The sequence below is a fragment of the Arvicola amphibius genome, chromosome 6 (genome assembly GCF_903992535.2).
Source record: "Arvicola amphibius chromosome 6, mArvAmp1.2, whole genome shotgun sequence".
Lineage (NCBI taxonomy): Eukaryota > Metazoa > Chordata > Mammalia > Rodentia > Cricetidae > Arvicola > Arvicola amphibius.
In genome coordinates, this window is record NC_052052.2 from 72,283,463 (window position 1) to 72,302,499 (window position 19,037).

Here is a 19,037-nt window from a genome sequence, read left to right on the forward strand (position 1 = left end):
AATCCAGGAGGATATAGGAATCTGAACTGTCCACACAGGCTTTCACAAGACAGAGGCATATATGAAAATTTGACATTGCTTATGATTTGGAAATGCTTCTACCCACTCTTCCTTCCAATTACTATCATGTCCATATCTGATTCCTTATTTGTTATCCTGACAGAAGCAGTAATCACAAATTACCACTTGAAACTTCAAAGTGGTTTTTTATGTCACAGATGAATTGTTTTTAGGACAAAGGACTTCATTTTGACCTGTAGCAAAAGCCATTTAAATTTTATTAATGTAGCAGACAAACTACACCATTAGACATTTGTGTGATAAAAAGGAAAGCACTCCAATAAAGGTTCAGTTACACATGTCCATTAAATGGCTTCCTGATAGTTTTAAAATACCTTAAAGGTAAAAACATAATAACTCTCCATTTATAAGGATAACCCCCAAACATTAAAATGAATTTCTGGAATGCCACGAGATCAGAGTTTCCCATTTGTGAACAGCCCACTTTTTTCCCTAACCCACCACATATGGGTGCTGCAATGCATTCTGAAATCCATGTTCTTATGACTGCTTTTGTCATGCTTTGGTGACTCTGGAGTGTTTATCCATGTCATAGTATGGCCTTCTGCTCCACTGTTTATACAGTCCTCACACATCAGTGAATTTTCTTGATGGAATGCAGGCAAAGTGCTGCTTAGTATACTTTATTATACTTTATGTTTTTAAATGAGTATTTATAGCACATAAAGAACAGACATTTAAAAAGTGATGTTATCATTTTGGGGCAGAGGGCTAAGAATAGCCTATCATGACTTTGTATTCTATGCATTATCATTGGTCTGACTATGAGGTGTGTTGTACTATATTAATTTATTCAATAGCCTATGCATTTAGGTATATTGGTTTATTATAAGAGGGAAATGTACAATCACCTATAATTCCAAACTTTTTCTTATTATTTTTTATTTTTATTCTTTTTTCTTTTTTTTTTATTTTAAAATTAAAAATTTCTGCCGGGCGGCGGTGGCGCACGCCTTTAATCCCAGCACTCGGGAGGCAGAGGCAGGCGGATCTCTGTGAGTTCGAGACCAGCCTGGTCTACAAGAGCTAGTTCCAGGACAGGCTCCAAAGCCACAGAGAAACCCTGTCTCGAAAAACCAAAAAAAAAAAAAAAAAAAAAAAAAAAAAAAAAAAAAAAAAATTTCTATCTCCTCCCCTCCTCCCACTTCCCTCGCCTCCCCTACACCCACACCCCCACTTCCTCTCCAGGCCAAAGAGCAGTCATGGTTCCCTACACTATGGGAAGTCCAAGGTCCTCCCAATTACCCCCAGGTCCAGGAAGGTGAGCATCCAAACTGACAAGGCTCCCACAGAGCCCGTCCATGCAGTAGAATCAAAGCCCAGCGCCATTGCCCTTGGCTTCTCAGTCAGCCTCCACCATCAGCCACATTCAAAGAGTGTGGTTTGATCACATGCTCCATCAGTCCCATTCATCCTGAGTGAGGTAACCCAGACCCAAAAAGAGGAATATGGTATGTACTCACTCATAAGTGGATTCTAACCATAAATAAAGGACATAGAGCCTAGAATTCGTGATCCTGGAGAAGTTAAATGAGAAGGTGTACCCACAGAAAAACTTCCTGGATATTGGAAATTGACAAAATTGCTGGGCAGGTGTTGGGAGCACGGGGGTGGGGGTGAGGTGGGGATAAGGAGAGATGAGGGAGAGAAGGGAGAAATAGAGGATGGGGAAAGCTTGAAGGAATGGGATGGTTGGGATGGAGAGGGGATATGGGAGCAGAGAAGTATATATCTTAATTAAGGGAGCCATTTTAGGGTTGGCAAGAGACTTGACTCTAGAGGGGTTCCCAAGTGTCCAAGGAGATGTCCCCAGCTTGTTCCTTGGGCAGCAGAGGAAAGGGTGCCTGAACTGCCTTGTCCTACAGCCACACTGATGATTATCTTGCATATTACCATAGAACCTTCATCTGGTGATGGATGGAGATAGAGACAGAGACCCACATTGGAGCACTGGACTGAGCTCCCAAGATCCTAATGAGGAGCAAAAGGAGGGAGAACATGAGCAAGGAAGTTAGGACCGCGAGGGGTGTGTTCACCCACTGAGACGGTGGGACAGATCTAATGGGAGATCACCAAGGCCAGTTGGAATGGTCCTTGATCCTTTTTAACTCCTAGAAACCTTTCTCCCCCCTCTTCTTCAGAGTTCCCATGGCTTTTCTTAGAATTTGGCTGTGGGTTTCTGACTTTACTTTTATCAGTTGTTGGACGGTGCCTCTTTTAAGAAAACCGGGCTAGGCATTGACCTATGAGGATAGCAGAGTATCATTAGGGATTATTCCATTAACTTTTAAAAAGCTGTTGTATTTGGCTTTAACATGAGTCTCTTGGCTGAGCTGTCTCTCATTCTTGGCTATCCATGCAGTGTTAAGCATGGACTATCACTCAGGACATGGACATCAAGTTGGATCAGTCATTGGTTAGGCACACCCACAAGTCCAATGCTGCCATTACCCAAGCATATCTTGAAGGTATAGAAATTTGTAGGTTGAAGGTTATATTGCTGGGTTGATGTTCCAGAACCACTGTAGGAAGCCCTAACTGGTTATAGAAGATAATTCCAAACTCCTAATTTGGATTTGTTATTCTGTAATAGTAACTTGTGTACTCAATATGAAAATATTCTGAGCAAGAATTTGTTATTATGAATAGTTAGATAAATATTGCATCAAATGAAATCTATATTACATACAGAATCTTAACAGGACATAATAGAGTTTTTTTAAAGTAACAAATTGGTCTACATTGACTAACCAAGAATTATTAGAAAAGCAAAGAGATTCACAATAGATATATTTGATATATAACCAAAATTACTAAGATACTAATACAGAAAAAAGTTTAACTTGCTTGCAAATATAACCAAATATAAAAATGTCATATAAAATTTTTCCATATAAAATTTATTTTATATTGAGAAAAAGAAAATGAATTTTCATAAGGGAATCCAGCTTGGTTTATATAGTAATGATTCATTCATTAAAAACCTGTCACCAAAAAGTGAGCTACAGAAAAAAATCAAATAATTCCTTTTGATGTTAATGAGAGGAAATAATGTTATCTTCATCATGCTAGAAATCTGTGAGCAGAGGTTTGGCAGAACACGTAGAGTCAATCATATGAAAGTTAAGAAAAGGAAAGATCATCAGGGTTCAGATATCTCTGCATGAAGAGATCCAATAGGAAGAGGGATCTGATGAATCAAAAGCCCTACACAGTGTTTCAACATGTGGACCTTCTTTCTGGATTAAAGCCTATAGCACTCAAATCTTGAAACATGGCTATCACTACTTTGAAAGACTAAATTACATTTTAACTGAACACTATTTAGGATCACTAAAACAGCTGTGTCTTCATAGCTTAAATCTATAACCATATGGGATAACTCTTGTATAAGTATGACTGTGCAGTGTAATCTTGGTGTGGATATACCTGTACAGTGTGTGGTCCTGTTGTGGATATAACTATGAACATTGCATGATCCTAGTTTGTGTTTTACTGTATGTCATTTTAATGTTTTGTTGTACAGTGTGATTCTAGTGTGGAAGTAACTCTACAGAGTGTTCCCCAGTATGTGTGTTTTACTGGTGTCATCAAACACACACACACACACACACACACACACACACACACAAACATATAAAAATCAAAACCAAACAAACCAAACCAAAACCACAACAGGTCTTACCTTAAAGTGAATAAGATATTATTTTATAGTCAAATTTGAGTGGCAAAGAAAGATATATTTAAGATATCCCTTTCTAACTTAGGGTTTCTACTGCTGTAGTAAAACATTATGAGCAAGATGACTTTGAGGAGAAATGAGCTTGTTTTATATTACAGTTTGTAGTCGATCATTCAGGGAAGTCAGGGAACGAATTCAAGGCAGGAACCTGAAAGCAAAAACTGATTCAGAGGCCACTGGGGAGTGCTGCTTTCTAGCTTGCTTTGCATAGTTTGCTCAGCCTGCTTTCTTTCTTTTTTTTTTTTAAAATATTTATTTATTACATATACAGTGTTCTGCTTACATGTATACTTGCAGGCCAGAAGAGGGCACCAGATCTCATTGCAGATGGTTGTGAGCCACTATGTGGTTGCTGGGAATTGAACTCAGGGGCTGGAGAGATGGCTCAGCCTGCTTTCTTACAGCACCCAGGACCATGAACCTAGGGGTAGCAAGGAGCTGAGCCCTCCCCAGACAAACCATAATCACAAAGACAGTGCACTACAGGCCTAACCACAGGCCAATCTGGAAGAGGCATTTTCTCAATTTAGGTTTTCCCATTAAGAGTACTGCCTGCTTTTCCAAAGGTCCTGAGTTCAATTTCCAGAAACCATATGTTGAGTCACAGTCATCTGTAATGAGATCTGGTGCCCTCTTAAGGAAGATACCTGGTCAGTCATCCTCATCAACTTAGACCATGAAACCAAATACAGACAAGTTCAGCAGAACTGCCATACACAAGCTGCCCATGCATGCTTCAGCATGACCAAGGCGAAAATTTCATTTCATTTACATTTTTCCTAAATGACCCCAACTTGTTTCAAGTTATCATAAAACTAACTAGCCGACCCCAATTCCATATTCTATAGAAGCAGTTTCATTAAGTTTTATAGTTTTTCAGAACAAAAGAACATAAATTAAAGTTTAAAATACATTGATGAGTGTAACAGAGAAGTGCTTACAGCAAAATGGGGGAAGTTTTCCTATAGGATTCGGATGCTGCATAGTGACAGTTGCAGTTTTTGGGTATGTGAAAGCTAGGGGTTTTAAAAGTTAATAGATTCCATGAAGTTTTTATCTTTTAGTCACAGGATGTTAGTTTTGACACAGAGGTGGGTTAAAAAAATGGCTTTTCAGGATATTAAAACTAGCCAGGGATAATGCAATTTGTGCCTGGACCTGCCACATTCCAAATTCTCCACACCATTGTAATTCTAATAAGTCAGTCCTCTTTGCAGACACTTTGCAGATTCAGCTTCTTTCCAGGAATTCTTGATGATATTACAGTAGTGTGATCTCAATGTTTGTACAATTGTGTAGTGTGATACTGGTATGGGAGTGAGAGTCCATTGTGATCCTAGTGTGAGTGTACAATGAAATCCACGTTTGGGTAATATTGAAGTGTGATTCCAGTGTGAGTGTTATCCTACACTGTGATCTAATTCTGGTGTGATTATATAATAAGAACAAATCTTTTTATGAAAGTACAGTGGATTTTAGTGTCCATTTGACTGTAGAGTGTGATATTCATAGTATAGTATTCATAGTATAGTATGACTACATTGAGAACAAGTATTTAGTTTTTATCAAAATCTCAATCTTTCAATTTTATTAGTAAACACTCAGGAGCCAGATGCCTGTGGTGAAAGCCTGCCAGTTCAGAGAAGCAGAACTGCATAAACCTGACCTTCCTACTCCACTGACATACCAGAAAAATACCTTTTGTTTCAAACAAGAGTCCTCAAACTCAGTGGCCCTTCCTTCTACTTCCTATGTGTCTCTCTATCTGTCTTCCTGACTCCTTCTTACTGTCTCTGGCTTTTCTGTTTATTTCTTATAAACTGGATATTGTGGGATATTTGTACACTGTATGAAGGTGTAGTGCTATGACTGATGGAATAAGAATCTCAATGACCAATAGCAAGGCAGAAGGTAAAGGCAACACTTTCAGGCAAAGAGAGGAAGTAGGAAGAGACAATCAAGGTGAAAATGAGACAACAATGAGACATAGAGGAAGTCAGACATACAGAATGAAAGAAAGGTAAAAAGCAATGTAGTAAACATAGATTAATAAAAGCAGGTTAACAAATTATAAGAGTTAGTGGAACAAGCCGAAGCTAATACAGAGACTCCATAATTAATAGTAAGTATCTATGTTGCTACTTGTGAGCTGGTGGTCATTGGTGGAGTTTTCCTGCGACATCAGCCACTTCAACGTATTGACTCAGAAACTTAATATTAATTATAAATGCTCAGTCAATAGCTCAGACTTATTACTAGTTAACTCTTACATTTACATTAACCCCTAATTCTTTTTTTCCTCATTTTTTTTATTAAAGATTTCCATCTCCTTCCCTCCTCCTCCCCCTTCCCTCCCCTCCCTTCCACCCATACCCCCTCTCCACCCCTCTCCAAGACAAAGACCCATCAGGGTTCCCTCCACTATGTTAAGTCCAAGGTCCTCCCAGCTCCCCCTAAGTCCAGGAAGGTGAGCAACCACACTGACAAGGCTCACAGTGAGCCCGTCCATGTTGTAGAGTTCATGTGTTTTCTCATGGCTTGGTACCTTTTCTCAGGATGGCTTGCTCATCTTGTTCCTCTGCATCTGCTGATGCTTCCTCTCACTTCACACTTCATCTTTCCATTTTCTCAGTTTGGCTTTTCTGCCTAACTTTATAATGTTCAGCCATTGGCCAGTTGGGTCCTTTATTAAATCAATCACAGCAATGTCATATTGCACACGGTACAAAGGAATATTTCAAATAGTCCAAAAGAAAGTCAGACTAAAACTGGTGGCTTGATTTGCCTCTGACCTATGGTTGATTTTCTTTAACCCTGGTTGTGACATTCAAGCAAAAAGATGTGGGTTAAATGTGTGTGCTAGAACTGAGCAACTTCATAACTAGAAACATGTTTTTCTAGTAAATATTGTAATCTTGGGGTTCACAGTGTGATCAATTATGCTGTAGTAGTCCCCCATTTTGTCTAAATAAAAATGTAAGGTTTTAATGCTAACACAGTAAAACGATTTATAATATTGAAGAGATTTCTACCAAGCTTTCTACAACATCCAACTTGCTTGTACTTTGCAGTCTTAGTATTAACTATTTTTGAGTTCAAAGTTCTGCAAAATGTTCATGTCAGTCTTATATTGTTGGGAGTAGGCAAAAGTACCCTGTCCTAAGTGCTGCCATTTCGATTTGACTCCATTTTCCCTGTGAAGTGAAACAATGTTCAGGTTCCCAAGTCTTAGGGGAGCTGAGATCCACCTACTCTGTAAACAATGGAAATAGTTGTTATACAGGTTTAGTTCTCTAGAAACATGGCTGTTCCTAACAACAGAAAGAACAAATAAAAGTGATTGGTTGGGCTGAAAAGCTTGCAATGAATGCTGGTTGACAATGTTAGAACATACAAGGAAGCTCCTAATTTTTAAATCTTGATTGGTAAAAATTGCAGTTGTGTCTTAGAAACAAATATTTATAATTTTATGTTTAAATACTTGCTTCAACTGAATTTGGGGTCACAGTTCAGCTCTTGAGTATGTTCTGAGGCCCTGATTGATTATCCCCTTGACTTCCTCTTTCTCTTGTGCTGCCTTGCATTAAATCTTGCCTGGGGTGACCTCTGGTGTCTGCTTGGTTGTTTCAGAACCTTGGATCACAATATAAACTCAGCAATTTGAATGCCCTGAGCACTTTGTAGTTTGAAGCAGATTTTTGGATGGTGTTTGAAAGCAGGGCTGTCCCACACTCTGGCCCACATTTTTTGGTTGTCAGGTGGAAGGGCAGCCACTTGGGTAAGATGATGGCATGGGTGCCAGTGCTTGTCTGATATTCAGAGTTGGTCAGTGACTGATGAACTATCAGTAACATCGAGTTACCTAAATATTGGGACCATTCTATTGGTTACTGCAGTTCAATAGTTCAATAGGTGCTTCTTTTGGAGGATGGGTGTTGGTTTAGGGATAAAGATTAGAGGCAACTGAACTATTTCTTCAGTTCAGGAAGATACAGACCCCTGTGACACCATACTCTAGTCATGAAGGAATTCAGATAGGTACCATTTCTACTGTAATACCTTTCCTCCCATTTTTAATTTTTGAAGGAGACTTTGCCTTTTAATGGATCCAATATATCAATGTAAATGTGTACCTTTTGACCACAATGTGGTAGGTAATATCTGAGTATAAGATTTTCCATGCCATGTAAATTGTTCAGATTTGTTTCTCAAGGAGAAAATATTTATCCTCTGTATATGGAGAGCCTTTGTAATAAAAACTAACAGGAAAATGTTGTTGGACTCATTTTTGCTTTATGAAGAGTCCCCAGTTTCCAATTCACTAATAAAAATGGTATGCATAATTAGGATCATGTAATTCAATATTGGTCAGGATTGCATGTGCAGAGAAGAACTTACTAACACTTTCAAAAGATGCTCTTTGTTCCTGTCCTCATCAGAAATTATCTGCATTTCTAGTATCTGTGGAGACAGTTTTTCACATTAATCTATAAATATGAATAGGACTTCTCTAGTGTGCAAATATACCAATTAGAATTTTATCTGAATTTTTTCTTGGGTGAGGGGCTTAAAGGCATGAACCACAACCATCTTGTTCACTGTAGTTCCAGAATTTAGAAAACAGCTAATTTATAGAGAGCAGACAGTCTCTGCTGGGATTAAAGGCATGGGCTATCATGACCCTGCTAAAATATATTATCTTAGCTTCAAACCACTATATTCTTAGAGATTTAAAAATCAAGATTGAACTGTAGCAACCCTTTGAATTCACTTAAAATAGTTTAAGCCTCTTAATTATATTTTAATACCAAATAACAAAAATAGTCACTTTAAGAAGAAACACAAAAGCTGATTCCAAAATAGTGTGGGCCATGTGGAAATCTACAGTCTACCTTTCTAATATAGAATTAAGATGCATGGTTTAAGAGAGTTCATTTTTCATTTCATATCAAAAAGGCAAGTGTGCCTGTGATAAATTATCATTTGAAAATATTATTATTATTTGTTTTTATTTTTTCTTGCCTAATAAAATGAAGGAAATTTGTTAGTCCTTATGTTAGTTTAGACTGAATGACCAAACCATATCACCTGTCCTTATTCAGACATCGTGAAGGCAAACTTTCCTTTATCTTGTTCTTATAAAAGTATAAGGGGAAAAAGAAGTCTTTTAAAAACTATCACTATAATAGAATATCCCTTAAGTAATAAAGACAGCAAGGGGATTCCTGGATGTAAATGGTCCATTGACTGGATCACCTCATTTATAGGCCTTAGATCCATTTCTATTTTTTATTTTTCAAATTTCATTTTAATGACAAATATAGGAGAATTCCAATTGAGGGTTTAGCTGCTTTTGTACCAGTTTTTCTATTAATTCTTCTAATTTCAAAGGCCATTGTTCTGTCCACAAGGGTTTGTCCATTCACCATTTTGAAGGTAGTGTAGCTGATACTTTGGAAGACCAAAAACTATTGTGTCCTTTTTATGTAAATCTGAACAAGCTGTGACTGTTCAGACAGTACCTTGTAATATTTTTCAAAAACATTCTTTATTTTATGTTTTGTTTCTAAGATTGGAGGCTCATTAATCTGTGTTTTCCATTGCTACAATAAATCATGTACACATAAATTCATGGAAATATTAGCTACATATGGCCTTAATTTTTCTTTATAACTTTTGACCCTATAAACCTGACTCACTTTGCACTTTGTTTTACCTGAGATAAAGTTCCAATCCCTAGAATCTGAATATTTACCTCCCCCAAATGCCAATCTGGATGTTACTATTTTGATGAAATTATTGTGATATCTGGCCACATTTGAAGTAAACTTCATCTGGAGGTTCTTCAATGTCCATCATATTCTTTGAAGTAGACTGGTGCTGCCAGTATTGTAGAAGGCTGCTTGTTTGCTCCTAACTGCCCAGACTTGAAATAATCACAAAGAAGGTGCATTAATTAAATCACTTCTTGGCCTATCATTTAAGCATATTTCTAGCTTTTTATTGGCTAGCTCTTACATCTTAACTTAACCTATCTCTATTAATCTGTGTAGCACCATGTGGCTGTGGCTTACCAGCAATGTTCTGGCTCACCTGCTCCTGGCGGTAGTTACATGGCATCTCACTGAATCTGCCTTCCTTCTCCCAGCATTCAGTTTAGTTTTCCCTCCCTCGCTTAATTCTGCTAAGCCATTGGTTGAAAAAGATTCTTTAATCATTAACCAATAAAAGCAACACATATACTGAAGGACTTCCCACAACATTTCTCCTTTTCTGTTTAAATAAAAAAGAAGGTTTTAACTTTAACATAGTAAAATTGCATATTACAAAACAAGAATCAGGCAAGAATTACAGCTGCAATATTTATATCTACTTTATCTTTTATTATAACTAAGGAAAACTATAATCATAACTATTTATTTTTTAACTTCATTAAAGACCACAGAAGGATATAGTACCTAAGTAACAGGAAGTGCATTATAAACAACTTTCAAAACTCTAGAATTGACAGAAACATCTCACTGCCTGGACAGTCTACCAAAGTTCTTCTGTATCATTGGGACATTCATATTTAGCCTACAGGCCAATTGTATCTAGTAGACTTTTCCATGAAGCAGGAAATTTTAAAAACAATTTCACCTATATTGGCAGTTTTTTGTGTTTCCTACAGAATGTCTAGCAGACTCTTTTATGAAGCAGGAACTCAAAAGAACCGTCTCACCTTTAGGCAAGTTCAGCAGTCATCTCTCTGTGTGTCTTGCATGTCCAGGTCATACAATATAATATCAAGCAGTCCAGGAAAGAACAGTTTCTTGCCCAAATGGCAAGCGAACTCCATAAGGAATCTCTTAGATGCCCATCTTTCTCTTGAAGTAATTGGTGCTGCCCGGAGCAGATGTGTCTCATTGCCATGAAAATCTTAAGTTTTTAACCTTCTTAAATGTCATATTTTGAAGGTCTTTGAAAGATTTGAAGAATCCCTATCCATTTGAAATATGACTCTATATATCTAAAAACCCTAACTATCATGACTACAAGCTTACCTACTATAGATAACTCTATTAACACACACACACACACACACACACACACACACACACACACACACATTGGTTTTTCGAGACAGGGTTTCTCTGTAGCTTTGGATCCTATTCTGGAACTAGCTCTTGTAGATCAGGCTGGCCTTGAACTCACAGAGATCTGCCTGCCTCTGCCTCCCAAGTGCTGGAGTTAAAGGTCACCACCACCACCACCTGACTTTAATCTATATTTTAAATTATGCATTACATTTTCAAATGAGCTGCACAGACACAGTACCTTAATCAAAATCAGAAATATACATGTAACAAAATTTGTACCAAAGGATCAATGTCTATACCAATGCAAATCTCTATAGCATATCACCATTTAAATGTAAAGAAACATTTATAAACAATATTTGGAATTTGAAGTAAGCTCCATATGGAGCATCTTCAATATCCATCATCTTCTTTGAATTAGATTGGTTCTGTCATGAGTAGATGTGTCTCAGTGTCATGAAAAGCCTTATGTAATTAAAACAGCTAAATGCCAAATTCTTCAGGGGTGTTTGTATGTGTCACACATCTTTAATCCCAGCACTTGGTAGGCAGAGACAGGTGGATCTCTGTGAGTTTGAGACCAGCATGATCTATAAAGTCTAGTTCTTGGACAGGTTCCAAAGCTACAGAGAACAGAGATACCTTATCTTGAAAAACCAAAAAGAAAAAAATCTAAATGCCATATTCTTAGATATCTCTGAAGTGTTTGAAGACCACCTATCTAGCTAAAATATATCTCTGCTTAAGCTTGAAAACATGCCTAATATGACTACACATTTGATTGTTATAGGTGACTAACTGCTATCCAACATTTCTTAATTATCCTAAATATTTTGTAACAGTATGAAAGGCATTTTTTGTTCTTTTTGGTTAGTTTAAATTGAATTACCAATCTGTTTGATGAACTATCACTTCTCCTTAATCAAGAGGTTTCTCTTGTTCAAATAAAATCTTTATCAGTCTTTGTGGTATCCATATCTTTTCTTCCTCTGTGGAAACAAAAGCAGAATCTCTTCCCCAACAAAATGCATATCCTGTTTACTGTTCTTGTGGCAAGTGCATCAAGTCTTTGTCTGTTCCAAAAGTCAGCTCCCAAATCATGGCACAAGAGACTTATTATTAATTATAAAAGCCCAACCCATGGCTTAGGCTTGTTTTTCTACCTATTATAACTTAAAATCCCCTATTTCTATTAAGATATGTGCTACCCTGAGGCTCATTTACCTCAGCTATGTATCATCCATCTTGCTTTCCTGCATCCTCTGTGCTCCTTGCATCTCTGCCCTCCTTCCTGGAATCCTCTGTGCCTGCAAATTTTTGCCTAGCTATTGGTTCTTTAGCTTTTTATTAAACCAATAAGAGTGACACATCTTCACAGTGTACAAAAAGATTATTCCTTAACAGTTACTAGGTTTTAAAATATATAAGTTTATTTAATTCAACAGTTTTCTCCAATTATACAATGTCTTTCACAGCTGTTGCTCTTGTTTCATTAATATTTAAAAATTTAAAGGTCATTAAGCACTGTGTGATATATCGCTGAGGGTCTATATGATCTCTAAGCATATCTTTAAAGTGAGACACTCAAAGTCCCTCTCTACTGCTTCCTTTATGTCTATGTATTTTCTGACTCTTTGATTCTCATTGAGTACTTTCTATCAAGTGACTGACCCAAGTTTGATTTTATTTAATTAATGCAGTCTCAGGGTTCACAGTGTGATCAAATATCTCACAGTAACTTTATCTCACAATAACTTACACCCTGGTTCATTCTACTGTGATCTTAGTTCTTAAGATTTTTGTGAAAACACACAGGGAAGATCATTATTCTGTTCCTATTTTGCTTGAGTTACAGCTTCCAGGTTTCAGCCTCGATATTCTGCTCTTACTTCCCTGGTTGAGGGATTACTAGCTGTAAGATGAAATGCACCCTTTCTTTCACAAGTTGATTGTAGTCATGTAGTCTTATCACAGCAGTGAAACCCTAACTAAGGCAACTACTGATCCCAGCTTAGCAGTATATATGGTAAAAGATCTAGATGAGATTGATTTTTACATTTCTGAGCAAAATCATCACAGAATAGTGTTTAGAGTTTATCATATCCAGTTCACACTAGCTGAAATCACTTACTATAACTTACCTGATACTTTTAAGAAAGCATTAAACACTGTTTTGAAACATCATTAGGTTGATGATACTGTGTGTGTGTGTGTGTGTGTGTGTGTGTGTGTGTGTGTGTGTGTGTGTGTTGGGGCAGTTATTTACTTATGAAGTTGTCAAGACTTTCAGACAATCTGCTGTATATTTGAATGTGCTGACTGGAAAGTGAGTTCTTTGGTGGATGAAAGAAGTGCAGAATTCCGAGACCTGTAATGATGGAGATGGTTTGCTCTTCTGTTGGTTTTCTATTGTTTAAGGGAATTTGTTATTTTAAATAAAAAGACTTTCAGATTCTAGGCAACAACTCATAAAGCCTTAACTCTATGGAACATGATACTGTAATTAATATAATGTGGACTTTGAATGTAAGCATCAGTTCTTTCTTTTTTTTTCAGGCAATAGGTATGTTTAATGAGTCTTAAACAGTACATGAATTCTTTCTTACACACATTTAGCTGGGATATTTTTTGTCTACTGTGTTTCTTTTAAAATAATAGTGTTGGAAGTTTTCCATACAAATAAATTTTCTTTTTTGGAAGAATTGATGTGCCAAATGATCACATCATCTCATGAGGAAGTAGGAATGAAGCTTGAGGAGAATTTACATACCTGTACAAAAAGAAATAATTAGATAGCACTATAGTAAAGTTCTGTTTCTACCATATGTGGCCATTGGGATCCCAGGTAAAAGTGTTTCTAGGTATTGGAGTCTGACATAAAGAAATAAAAATGGGCTGGAAGGGATGTATGAGAGAGTCTACAGGAAAGAGGAAAGCTGGGTTCACACCAAGGTTCAGAGGAGTCCCTGGGAAGTGCAGCTTATTCTTCTTTTTAATCAAAAGCCTCTATTACACAAAGGAATCTGACAAGTTCTTTGGAGTTTAGAAAGATTTTTAGTCAAGCAACTTGACGAGAAAAATAGTATTTGCTTTCTCCCTGTCTTATAGAACTTTCTGTTCTTTTTCTGCTAAATCTTCATTTGTTGTCACCCTTTGCTTTTACTCCCATTGTTGGCACAGACTTTTTTTAAAAGAGGATGTGACTGATTTCTGCCTCTGTCTTTTGGTGTTTTATGAAAACATCTATTATCTTGTCTTTGGAATATGTAGATTTTATTTATTTGTCTGCTTTATTTGTTCATCTGTTTATTTACTTATTCATTGGCATTGTTAGCATTTCCCATCTGGTGGAATCATTCTTCCCTTGATGTTCAGCATTTTTGATTCAATGATTTGTGAGTGAAGATCTGAGGCATTGCCTTAGAATCTTGCCATGCTCCTGGTTTAGAAAGTTTAAGGTCTTAGTTCTTCAGGTAACTATTTGAAATAAGAGTCTTGCCAGTGCAGTTCTTACAAGCCCAAGAATGTTAGAATTAAGTCATTATGAGTAATTTTTATTGCACCAAGTCACTTTGGTAATATTTCAAATGTACTTTGATTGTAGATTTCTGCCTCTGCAAAAGAAACACTGCTATGTTTTACCCACAAATTAGACTGAACTTTTAGATTTGCACACTATCTAGATTGTTTTAGAGAGAAGTCATAGTATATAAGCTTTAAAGTAGCATTATTGAAAGTGTTTGGTACTTATATGTCAACTTCATACAAGCTGAGAAAATGACTTCCTAAAATTGGTCTGCAGGCAAATCTGTGAAGATATTGTCTTACTTAATTATTGATGTTGGAGGACACAACTCACTGTGGTCAGTGCCATTCCTTGACAGGTGTGCCAATGTTTTATAAACAAACATGCTGACTAGCAAGCCCTTAGGCAGTGTCAGACATCTTCCAAGACCTCTGCTTCACTTCCTGCTCTTACTTGCTGCAGTGATGGACTAGGACACAACTAATATAACATTTACCCTCCCCTGCAGAAGTTGTTTTTGGTCATGATGTTTTAACACATTAATAGAACCCTAAATTAGATAGTACCTTAGTGTTTAAGACTTGGAGTACTGTTACCTACATTATGCTGAGGTTACTGAAAGAGTTTTGAGTCCTCAAAGAGAGTCAGCATTTCATTACTTCCAATTATTAGAGTTTCTGAAATACCAAGCGTGCTTGTCATTTCCAAAGCAGCGGCATACAAACCGGTGGTCAGGAGGGAGAATTTTACTTCTGAATGATGCTACTACACCAAAGGGTTACCTTTACAGCATGTGGTCCCAAAAAAGTCTTCCTGTTCTTAACTAAAAGATACCTTCTCTATCTCTTCCTGGGTCTGAGATGATGGAGAATCTGCCTATCTCAAAGAGGTAGCTGGGAGAGTCATTATCAATCAGAGTGTATTAGAAATGAAAGATTGTAGGTGATGATTAAAGCCCTGGTGGCTGCCTTTGAAAATTAACTTTGAGAGAAAAAAACATTTTCGGTGAATGTGTGGTTAGTCTTCATATTAGATCTTATGACTTGATGAAATTAAAGACAATGCCTGGGAATATAAACCAATGTTGAATCTTCTTTTATTAAAACTGAGCTACAATGAAGAACAGGAATTTGTCCGGTGCAGTAATAACCTTAGTACTTTAGAGACACTAGCTCCCTTAGGAAAAGCTTTCTTCCTGTCTGTTTTCCATTCCCACTGAGTTCTACTTTTACCTGCTAGAGAAAAATAAACACAAGCCAAAAACTTGCAACCTATTTTTTTGTGGGCTTACTGTTTCTAAGATTGACTCTCATTCCTTCATTTATCTTGAATTGCTACCTTGGACAGCTTTCTAGATTATCTTGACATAGAAGTGTCATGTTTTAGAGGACATAAAAACAGAAAACACCCAATTCCACAGGAAAATACTGGTCATATAGTAAAGGTTTATAACCCAGAGGTAGAAGGCAGAAGACAGTATTAGAGAATTCATACTGGGAATAATCAGCTAATAGGGAAGAAATCTGTCAGGCCATTGCTACTCAGACTAGTCTTTGCAATAGTAAAAGCATCTTCCAAGAACTTGTCAGAAATGTAGAATCTTGGGCCCCAGAGATACCAAACCTGATTCTGCAACTTAATGAGAGCTGAAGGCAAACCATTAGAATTTAAGACTCTAATTATTAAACTCTAATATATAAACACATCTTAAACTTGACAAAACTAAATCCAAGAGGCCCATAATATTCACATGCTGCCCATTAGTCTCCAGTAAACTTTGGCAGAGACAGTTGAATGAATTGCATATTTAGATTCTGGAATTAGGAAAAAAAATGGATATAACAGCCATTCACATACAAGCTTTTAGAGTTAAGGTAACAAAACTCTCCTTCAATAACCTTTGATGTGGGTAGCATGAAGAACTTAGTACTGTTTGCCACAAAATTATTACTATAAAAAAACTGCCCAAAGAAGTGTAACAGGAATAAATAAGAGATATCCAGCTAATTACAAATGTTGTGCCATCCGCCATGCAAGAAGACTATAGTGTCACTCTATTGGTAGTCTTTTGTATCTCTAATTAAAGATTACTGAATGGAGTTAAAAATAATAGCAGGTTATTTTTAAGTATGTCAATTTAGAGCTCACTGTACATCTTAATCTATTTGTGTATGTTAGCTAACTATACTAAAATTTAGATAATTCAATCACAACTTTGTTTTATTTCTAGAAAAGTATGAACTTTAATTCATAGTTCCACTCTATATGCTAGATGACTTTGACAATTTTCATCTTAACCCATCCTACCCCAGTTATTCAATGGCAGACTGAGAACAGCCAAGTACTTAAACCCAGAAAAGTGGCTAGAGAACTGTATATGCTAGATTATGCTATTTCCTTAGAAGAATGTCTGAACACAGTTAGGGCTTGATGTTTTCTTTGTATGACTTATATTCACAAAACTCAAGGCTCAAAGGATATTTTCAAATATTTTAATCAGAGGCATAAGGGTGTAGTCAGAACTAGCCAACATGTGGGCATAGAGAACAGACGTTTCATTGCAGGAAGTGGTGTCCTGGCAGTGCCTATGGCTTAGAGAGAAGAGGCCACTCTGGTAGAATCATTATCTATACCTTGAATGTAAATATTTTATAAAACTTTTAAGTAACTCTAAGTGAGCTTAATTGTTTTTCCACATAGCCAATAAATGAACTCTTTGAAATAAAAAGTCATTATTTATCTTTGCTTTCAGAAACCACAATCATTTGCTTGGAATCATTGTATTCTTATTGTCTTTGAAAGCCAAGTACACTTTAGGAGTTCTAATATGAATAGCCACAGTCAATAGTAGGATGACCAAATTTCATTCTTTAAAAATTAGTTTGTAGTCTCATGTATTTCACCTCATACAATGAAAATAGTAGAATAAAATTCATATGTGGTAAAGCTGTGTAATAACTATTGTAAAGTATATCTTCATAGAAATAAAGCTTATTCTTTAAAACAGGTTTTATTAGATTTTTTTATTTTATATTAGACTTTAATGTGTACTTTGAAAGATTTTCCTTTATTCCTCATCCTGTTTTTTTATTCTTTTTAATTCTTGTCTTTATCCTTCTTCATGACTTGTAAGTTTATGTGAGATTCCCCTCTGTATGCTGTGACCATGTCTTATTATCATTGGCTAATAAAGAAGCTGCTTTGGCCTATGGCAGGGCGCAGTATAGCAAGGTGGAAAATCCTAGCTGTGATGGAATAGGAAAGATGGTCCTAGAACCTTTTGGTAAAATACAAACAAAAAAAAATAGAAATGGCCAGGTGATGGTGATGCTTGCCTTTAATCCCAGCACTCAGGAGACAGAAGCAGGTAGATCTCTGTGAGCTCAAGGCCTCCTGGTCTGCAAGAGCTAGTTCCAGGATAGGCTCCAAAGCTACAGAGAAATCCTGTCTCAAAAACAAACAAAATATAAAAAATAAAAAATTAGAAATGGATTAATTTAAAATGTAAGAGCTAGCTACAAATATGCCTGAGCCTGGCTGAACAGTTTTTTTAGTTAATATAGCTTCTGTATAATTATTCAGGTCTGGGCAGATGGAAAACAAAAGCATGGTCTCTGCTTACAGTCAATACATACACAAATTGATGAGGTGAGCAATCTCTAAAAATTTTTTTCTATGGCTATCCTTGAAGATAAGGGACCAATATAAGAAAGAAGCAAGCTTGATTCATAATGTGGCCTGGGATCTAAGAACCTTCCTTCTTATATATCTGCTCTCAAATTGTTTTGCTTTAAATCAAGTCATTTCTACTTTCTTGCCCACTTATGTAAAACCAGACATTGAAACAAGTCTCTTCTACCAGATCCTGTGATTAAGATTCTCAGAAAAAGAGTTTAAAAAGCATGTCTGGTGTGTTAATTTAATCCCTGTGGGCTTAATTGAAGGATTGTGTGACAGTACATCCAACTGTCTAATAAATTATCTCTCAGTGCATATACTTTTGAAATTGTTATTATTTAGTTTGAAGTTACGAAAATGAACTGTGTGTATCACAGAGAAGTCAGAAAATAAGGATAACAAAATGAGAAGAAATACCATAAGACAATAAATACTGCTAATTCTTTGAAACATGAACATGGGGGAACTTTGGCATGTTCAAGAAATATTTAATGTGTGAATAAAATTTTCAAAAGTATTTTTTACTCATATTTCAGTCTTCCAAGAGCTTAGGAGGCAATCTATTTTCCTACACATGGCATAATACTTAATTATTTCAAATTTCAAACTTAAAAAGTAGCCTATTCTCATTACACATCTATGAGAATGATTAAAACAGCCACAGTGATAAGAGACAATGAGAATCTTGCTAACACCTTTAAGAAAGAGTAACACAAAAACAATGTAAAGAGATTCTCAGAACATGAAGTGCCAATATGGGTTTGTTGTTGCTTGAATGCTCATCTTCTGTTGATAGAAATGCAAAAATATAAAACAATGCTGGAAACAAATGTAATGGTTTTATGTGAATATGTGCATAAGCTCATCAAGCACATGTCTAAATATTTCTCCTTCAGAAATAAGGATCTGAGATGACAAGAAAACTACACAT